The 9,449-nt window shown below is 37.1% G+C and overlaps 1 long non-coding RNA gene across 1 annotated transcript; it reads right to left on the reverse strand.

Moving 5' to 3' along the window:
- Positions 1 to 8,480: 8,480 nt before the first annotated feature.
- Positions 8,481 to 9,151, reverse strand: LOC145590590 (uncharacterized). Its single transcript, XR_014102100.1, has 2 exons — positions 8,867 to 9,151; positions 8,481 to 8,732 (listed from the first exon to the last, which is right to left on the reverse strand). It is a non-coding gene; the product is annotated as an uncharacterized LOC145590590 (long non-coding RNA).
- Positions 9,152 to 9,449: the final 298 nt, after the last annotated feature.

A 9,449-nucleotide genomic window follows, 5' to 3' on the forward strand; every position in this document is an offset into this window, starting at 1 on the left:
CCTTTGCCAACTAATTGTTTATGTTGTGCTGTTAAAGAGAGAACAGATTTTACATCACCAAAACGAAGAGTTTTACCAGAGTTTTTATGTTGATCGTAGCTAAACGGCGCCGTATTAGTGGAACCACCCCGGAGACTTACTAATAGGATAACTACTACTCCATTAGTAATTAGGGCTTTGTTTAAAAGCGCAAGTTACTGCAACTAGAGGTGATTATTGGGCGGGTGCGGGACGGGCCAAGCTAAATAAATCAGTCCACTTCTCGAAAAGATTGAGCCGGATTTTTTGTACTCAAACTAAACATGGGCACGGGCCGTGCCCGTGCCGCCGCGGGCCGTGCCTGGCCGTGCCGGGGTGGCGGCCGTGCCGTGCCGGCTCCGCGGCGGGCCGTGCCGTGCCTGAAATTGGCACACCCCAGCCCACGGCACGGCACGGCCCACGTGCCTAGCGGGCCGTGCCGTGCCGGGCCGCGAGCCAAACCGTGCCTACCTTATTTTTTTTTTTTTTTTTTTTTTAAAAAAAAATAAATGTTAAAAAAAACGAATTAAAAACAAAAATGCATGTAATAAAAAAAAAATACTAGTGCGATAATCCGAAAACACAAAAAATTGAAGAATAACTTATTTTATTATATGACGGTAGCCGGTACGAATGTACGATAATTCAATAATACAAAATTACAAAATAAGTAATGATAATTAAAAATCGTACAATAGTGTATGAATATTGAATAACTTCATTTATTATACGGAATACGAAGTTCGATAATACAAAAAGAATACAATAATGTATAATGTAAATATGTAATCATGTAATTATTATTGGTCGTCTTCGTCTTCGCCTTCGTCTTCATCTTCGTCTTCGTCTCCTAGAGGTTCAAGGTCATCCGCCAATTGAGTGGATTGAGAAGTATGAGAACTAAAAGAAGTCGACGTTCCTTCATCGTCGTCGTTTTGTGCATAAGTACGATCTTGAGAACGAGTTTCGGCATCCAACCAATCCTTGAAGCAAACACACATTTCAAGTGTTTCGGGTTTTAGTCTTGTTCTTCTATCGTCTAGAACTCTTCCCGACGCACTAAAAGCTCTTTCGGAAGCAACGGAGGAGACTTGGATAGCAAAAATATCACGAGCCATTGCCGACAAAATTGGATGTTTCACGGCTTGTGATTTCCACCAATCGAGGATGTCGAGGCCAAACTTCTCTTCATCGTCCATGCCTTTCATGAAGTCGTAACTTAAGTACATTTGCAACTCCGAAACATCGCTTTGTGTTCTCCTAGATGATGATGATTCTGTACCTGAATACTTAGACATCAAGTTAGCAACTTGTGCAAATAAACCTTTGGCCCGTTTACTTACATTTTTGGATGTTTGAGAAGGGGCAAATCGAGACACGGTTCCATATTTACTTTCATAAACATTATATAAATTAAAAAACTCATCCGTCACCTTATTCTTAAAAGTTTCAACATCATCTTCAAAATTCATGTTACTATAATAAATATCAATTAATAAAAAGGTGTCATCATATTTTTGTCTAGGATCTAAAATAGAAGCAAAAATATAAATCATAGGAATATCGGTGTAATATTTACGCCATTTATCCTCCATGGATGGAAGATATCCACGATAAACATGTTCTGATCGGTGTTCCGCAAAAAGTTGTGCAAGTAAACATGCATTGCTAAGAAAAGAATGAGCACAAGGATTATATACAGAAGAAAAACAATGTGTCATACCATATAGTAATTGTAAAAACTGCATATATTTTTCACAATTAGCCCAATCATCTTCAAGTAAAGCATTTTGTGGAAATTTCATATTATAAAAAAGTGTTAAATGAACCTTGTACTCGATTGCCCGACTCAACATTTCATAGGTGGAGTTCCACCTAGTTGGACAATCCGGTGCTATTTTTATGGTTTTTATCCGTTGTTGCCTGCAAAAACCTTTCCATTCTTGATATCTCATGTTAGAGCTATTAATAGTGCAAATAGCATTCCTTATTTTGTGATAAAATGGACCAATTGCTTGTGTTCCATCCTTCACACACAAGTTAAGAACATGACAAATGCATCTAACATGAAGTGCATCTCCATCTAATATAACATCGTTCAATTAGGATTTGACCAAATTCGCACTATATGTCATAGAAGTTGCATTATCGAAAGTCATAGACATGATTTTATCCCTAAGACTATATGCATCAATAGCTTCCATTAAATGATGTGAAATGTTAAGACCGGTATGAGGGTATTCAAGCATTTTGAAATGAATGATGCGTTTTTGTAACATCCACTCATTATCTAACCAATGACAAGTAACACATAAATAGTGAAGTCCGTACCCACCATCCCATGCATCGGCGGTTAAAGAAACTCTACTAGGAAGATTAGCTAATTCATTTACTAATTTCAATTTGTACTCTAGATAAGTCTTCATGGCAGCAGATCGAACGGTTTTTCGGGAGATTTTTTTGTGTTTTGGTTGTAGTGCTCGGTTAATATAGTTGTTGAAGGCATCATTTTCGGCGAAAAGAAAAGGTTGTTCTGCATGTACAATCATTCTCCCAAGTTCATCCCTATCTCTCTCGTAATTGTAAATGAAACCTTGTGGATGGAATTGAGAAATTTTAGGTTGGGTTGGATCACTAGATGGTCCACCACATTTTTTTGTATGTCTAGTAAGGTGTCCCGTCCCTCCCTTGGTATCGGCCGAGAAAATTTTACCACAAGTCCGACACTTGCATTTTTTTCCATCTTTACTTAATTGATAATGTGCCCAACATTCACTCTTTCTTTTGGTTTGAGCAAAATCCTCTTCGGTACACCACTCTAATATGTTAGGATTTTGGGTGGATGGTTCACTCGACCCGGAGGCTTGTGTTTGGCTACCTTGGGAAGGAGGAGGAGGAGGAGGAAAAGGAAATTCATATTGTTGAAATTGGGTTTGTTGAAATTGGGTCCAAGGAGCCATATCATCCATTTGTTCTTGCCCTCCCGTGTTTTGGGGATGAAAGAAAGGGGTGGAAGTGTTTGGAAAGGGCATGTTAGAAGAGGGAAAGGGCATGTTGGGGGGGGGGCATAGACATTGAAGTGTTTGGGTTTGGTGATTCCCTACGTTTTGACTTGGCTTTTCTAGAGGAGGAGGAAACGTTCTGGTTTGATGCCATGATTAATTAATAATAATAACACAATTAACAATAACAAAGTAACAATTAACAACAATGAGATCAATGAGAATTAATTAGTAAGTAGTTTTTATATAAATTAAATTTTCAAAAATAATTATAATAATAGTAGATTATTTGTCTCAATGAGATCCCATGTAGGAGAGGTTAGGAGCGACGTTGTCCAGAGCCCAAATCCCGCCTTAGACAGATTTCAACAATCCAAATAACCCACAATTAAAATAGAAAGTAGTTTTTATATAATTAAGTAGTTCCACGTATATAATAATAATAATAATAATAATAATAATAATAATAATAATAATAATAATAATAACAATAATAATAATAATAATAACAATAATAATAACAACAACAATAACAAATTAAAATAAAGTTGAGTTAGATCTTACAATGACGCTTCAATGCTTTCCCAAATTTATAATTTCTCGAACTTATAATTTCCCGAAATTTTAATTTCCCGAATGTAAATATAACAATTTTTTTTTTTTTTTTTTTTTGGTAGTAGACTAATAATAGTAAAAATGTAAAATTTATAAGAAAGTAGGAATTTTTTTTTCTTTTCACAAAAGAGAGGAAGATTGTATGATTTGTAGGAATTTGAGAATTGAGAATTTGGGAGTAAGAAAATTAGAGAATAAGAGAGAAGAGATGAGTTGATGAATTGTGAAAATTTTGGAGGAAAATATGAGGTATTTATAGGGGATTTGGGTGGGAAATTGGGTGGAGATTGGAGGAAAATATGGCCGTTTATAGCTGTTGGAAAACGGCCATAAACGGCCATATTTTCCAACGGCTAGTTCAAGGCACGGGCCGTGCCTGGCTTCGTGCCGGGCCGTGTCGGCGGGTCGTGCCAGCGTGCCGGCCGTCGTGCCGGCCACCGTGCCGCCGCCGTGCCACGGGCCGTGCCCGTGCTCGTCCCAGAAATTTTGTTCACGGCACGGCCCACGGCCCACAGGTGGCCCGCCGTGTCGTGCCGTGCCGGTGACCGTGCCCGTGCCGGGCCGTGCCGGTGTCGTGCCGGGCCCGTGCCCACCTTTAACTCAAACCCGTCCAAATTATTCGGGTTGTACGGACTTTTAGGAGTGGGCCAAGAAAATCAACTAAAAAATACATAATAACGCATTCTCAAATCTGTCAAAAAATAAAATTAAAAAAAAAAGAAAATCGGCCCAATCGAAAAAATCTACCCAAAATCGGGCTGGGCTAACTTTGATCAAGTTGTTGTAGGGCTAACTTTGATCAAGTCTAATTACAACGACTTATAATGATAAGTTGATAAATCCTATTTGAGTATTATCAGTGTAGCCGACTAGCCAGATAGCGGTGTAGGTGACCTAGGTCACTAAGTGTAGGATTTACTTAGGATACACGGATATGCGACAATATGTCTTAAGAATCCCAAATTCCAAATAACCATTTCTATACAAGTATTTTTTAGACGACACAAGCCATTCCCTACTACAATAAGATTCGCTTCGTTTATTTATACAAAACTTCATCTTTTCATTTTCTTTTGGAGGATTAAAGTGAAGAAGGAGAGAATATGTGTGGATTAATGATGTGAATGTTTTAATACGTAGTAGGTGGTTTTTAGGTAGTAAAGAAATTAAATTTTCGATTTTTTATCTGGTTAAGCCCGGTCCGATCTTGGACTGGTGAATAGCTCTAACTAGCCTTACTATGTTACTCCAACTAAAAAAATCTTCCAACTATAGGAGTGGAGGATTGTCAATTGTAGAAAGATTGTTATATACACTCGGTGCATGGTGCACCAAAGGGTATTGTTTGCCCATTTCAAATAATCATCGAAAATGGGCAAACAATACCCTTGGGTGCACCATACGTCCATACACCCGGGTGTATATACCAATTTCTATCAATCGGCTTAGATTTTAATACGGTTGATGTCTCTATTAGACAAACTATGCCTTTTTCCTGATAATGTGAAAGATTCGTAGTATGATCTACGTGATAGATTTTCCAATGTAACGGTTGGGAAAAAGTTATATTACTGATTGCAAGCGACATGATCTCGTCGTATCTGAACATTATGTTGATTTGTGTACTTTGTGGAATGAAATTGTAAGTGCTATTTAGGCTCCAACTTGTACGTGCTCCGCTACTAGTGAATATGATGTGTTGCTTGGCAGTTCATGATTCTAAGAAGTAAAAGTTTGTTGTTGAGGGGTACACATGAGTCATGATGCATCCCCTTCCCTTTCTTTCTTATGCTCACGGAACAGTGTTGGTTGCTAAAAGGCGTAACATGATAGTTGAGGCACTGGGGACCAGCATCGATATGGCAAGCTTTGCTATGGATGGTCAAGCACAAGGATCTGGACAAGGGTTGCAGGTTGGGGCAGCGTTGAACCTCATACTTGCTCACATTGTGGCCACAAAGGTCACGATAAGGAACATTGTTTGAGCTAGTTCAGTGTCCTGAGAAGTATACAGATCTTGGAGGTAGAGGTACAGCCCATTGGGGTCATGGAAGAGGCTACAGTGGTGGTCATGGTCATGGAAATTTTGCCACCTATACCAAGAGTTGACAGCAAGGTAGTAGATATGGGTGATGTAGATCAATCCATTTTAACTACATTGACTCCAACAGTTGTTTGCTACACTCAAGTTCACTAATACTACTGCTACTACTCCCAAGTTTTGAATCAATGAATTATTGACTCGGGTGCATTAAGTCATATATCTAGTAACATTGACTTACAATTTGAACTGCATGATATTTCCCCGAACATATCAATCTTCCTAATTCAAAAAGTACTACTGCATCAACGGACGGCTGAATTAAATTAAGTGAACACTTAATCCTGGATAATCTTTTATACATTCTTGCTCTTGTAATATGATGTTTGTATTTCACAGTAGTATTTTCTTTGGTACTATCAGCCAATAGACTTACAGCAACAACTTAAATTGAAGGGAAAATCAACTACGAAGCACTACAAGCTCTACAACACATTTTCAGTCTATATCAAGCAACGCTTTAAACTCCTAAATACCCCTACTGGAAGCTATGGAAATTAATCAGTTTCACTAAGTACTCCACAACATAAGGCATTACAACCTGTATAACGTATACACTAATTATAAGTCAAGTTCACGACATGAACATGTTTTTAGAAAGTGACAGACAACTTAAAGCTGAAGTGATTAGAAACATATGTAATAACAATCTAAAACTATGAAGTCGAGTGTATATATATGTAATGCATGCATATTCTGTAACCCTCACTCCACCAGTCCACCTGACCAGTACCAACCTCTTATCTTTTATCCCTTCCATCAATGATTCCACCACCACAACCCCCACCACACCTATCGAGCTTTCTACTCTTATCCCTCCTATAAATTCTCCAACAATGCATAGCACCACCTTTCCTCCCCTCACCTTCCTTCACACAAGCTCCGCACCTGGAACCAAAAAAATATCAAGCCTGTCAAAGTGCCAGACAATAACAGCCTGTGTTTTTTTTTTTTTTTTTTTTTTTGACCCTTTCACAGGAAAAGGAAATGATAAAATTTAAGATTAGTCTTTTTATGTGAAGAAACTCTCTGTAAGTTCAAGACTTACCCATCATAAGAATTTCTTTATACTTTTATTCTCTTCTAGATATAGACTCACAAATTATGCAGCCAATAAGAGTTCTTGGAGAGAACCTAAGATGAGATAGACAGTTTTACATTACAGCCGAAGCAGGGAACATTGTCTTATTGTCTCATAACAGATAGTAATTTAAGAAGTGATCCAAGAAGAGGAATCAAGTATCGTGTTGAGAGGTTGCATAATTCTCAAAACTTGTCCCCAATTTGATGTTACACCCAAAAAAAGGCAAAACAGTTTTCAAATTGTTTGAAAATTTTATAAAGCTCCATAGTATTGTGGATTTTCAAGACAAAGCTGACTCTAGCTGAAGTTACAAACAAGATTGCTTTATGCATAAGATACAATGACAATATAAGATGAACTAGTAGAGCAAAGGCCCTTGTCGCAAGGGATCCATGCACAAAAATTCCGGAAAAAATTACCAGCTCTGAGTCAACCAGAGATCTTATCTAAATAAGTATTCCTTAATGAAGCAATCTACATTGGAGCTATTACAAAAAGGCAGGAACCCTTATTACTATCAAAGGGAGGAGAAGTTCAAAGTTTCATAAAACTCCTCATTGATTCAGACAAGTCCTTGCAAAATTGATTCACATTTCGATGAAAAGAACAACCCCAATTATATTCCATGAATTAACCACAAGTCCACGACCAACTAATACCAAGTCATTCAGTCATGGTCACTATTTTCCCCAAAGCACCACAACTTTCACAAATATTGCACTTTTACAAAAGGCAACAATGGTAAACCAGTAGAGCCGCTGAACAGAAAAGGCTTTATAATGCAATTTACACCTATTTTCCTTTGTCGCTGTCAGCTCAATGGACAGTATGGACACACACCAATGACCAACCCAAACTCTTATTCCTTAACGATTAATTTCAAGCCAACAATCCTCAAAAAAAACAGCTTCACTACCACTAGGTACTCCCACTGTCTCCATCAACTCAAGTATTTTCTCTCCATTAGGGCATGTTTGGATTTAGGGAGATGTATTACTAGGGTAATAAAAGTCAAACTAAGTAAAATGAAAGTGAATATAGGGAAGGAGGAGATATTTATGGTGTGATTGTAAGGAAAATTATGTTAATGGTGTGATATGAGGTGAAGAAAGAGGAACTAATACCCTCATTTTGAGAGTAATAGTACACTAGGGGGAGGGTGGGTAATTATAACCCTCATTATAAGGATAATAATTCCTCCATCTCTCTCTTTTCCTCATGGCAGAACTATCTTTTTCATTTGTATACACCTTGTCTTCTACAACAAAACTTCTAATTGATTATGTTTTTTCAAGTTTAACTTTTATTACCCCCTTAATATATTACCTCTAATCCAAGCATGCCCTTAGTCAGACTTCATAACTCCCTATTTCACACGAAGCCTTTTCATAGAACTTTCTCCCTGCTTTGGCAACGGAAGAAAAATTCAAGCTAAATTCAAGTTTCTTCTATATCTATATCTTATTCAAATGGATGAAACTACCCATAAATACAGGTATACACATATCATCCAATTTACACCAACTAAAATCATTTATCGATTAGACTCTTGGACACATGAATATGCATAAAAAGCCAATGATCAGTTTTCAGCAAAACACACCATTTATAATTTTAACCTCATAGAAAGAATCCATAACAATTACAATAACATGAATAATACTCATTCGAATCAAAACTAGCAGAACAATTTTATTATTTGCAAAACTATAGTTACATTCACAAGAAGATTCAATACAATAAAAACTACTATAATCCTCGCTATATTATCAACAACCAATTACATAATGAAAAACCCAAATTCTCAAATTGCAACTCACAATCAATTTAAATTCTTCTGATCATCATTTTCATCTAAATTCCCAAATTTCTGCTTGAATGCATCCTGCCTTTGTAACCACATCATATGCCCCTAAATCCACCCAATTTTCAGGTCAAAAACACGCCAAAAAAAAAAAAAAGCACAATTGATTTCTATATTACACTAATTAAAAATCGCAATTGTAGAATTTCAATAGTAAACAAAAATTGAAAAGGATTGATTACCTGAAGTCCAGCAGCCCAAGCAATCAAGAGGGAAGCGACCCAAAATTTCTTGTCTTAGAGTAAATCTCTAAACTCCATTTTTAATGTGATTAAAAATCAAAATGTAGATTAGAACCCTAAAATGTTCGAGGAGGGTGGTAGTTTCAGCTGGTAGAAGTAGAACTCTAGAAGGCTTATTGCAGGCCAAGGTAGCAAATTAGCCCCGACACTCTGAGTGTATCGGTCAAAACTCGACTCGAGTTGGCTTGACTCAACTTCGGCTTGACTGGCTCAATACACTTTTGAGCAATTCGATAATATATTTTAGGGGTTTTCTAAGCTATGCCCCCCGATTTCTTCAGTTTTTAAGCTGTACTCATGCTTTTTCAAAGTTATAAACTGTGCCCTCCACCTCACGATATTTTATCAACAATACCCTTTGACAGTCATATCCGTTAACGAAAGTTAATTTATTTTATCAACAATGGTGTCATGACATTATTAATTTGACACGTTTCTCGTTCTAATTGATTTAACACTTAAAAAAATTTAAAAATTAGAAAATAAAATAATAAAAAAAGGTTAATGTTAACGTCAAAGGTTA

Source organism: Chenopodium album, chromosome 18 (assembly GCF_948465745.1).
Source record: "Chenopodium album chromosome 18, dcCheAlbu1.1, whole genome shotgun sequence".
Taxonomy (NCBI): domain Eukaryota; kingdom Viridiplantae; phylum Streptophyta; class Magnoliopsida; order Caryophyllales; family Amaranthaceae; genus Chenopodium; species Chenopodium album.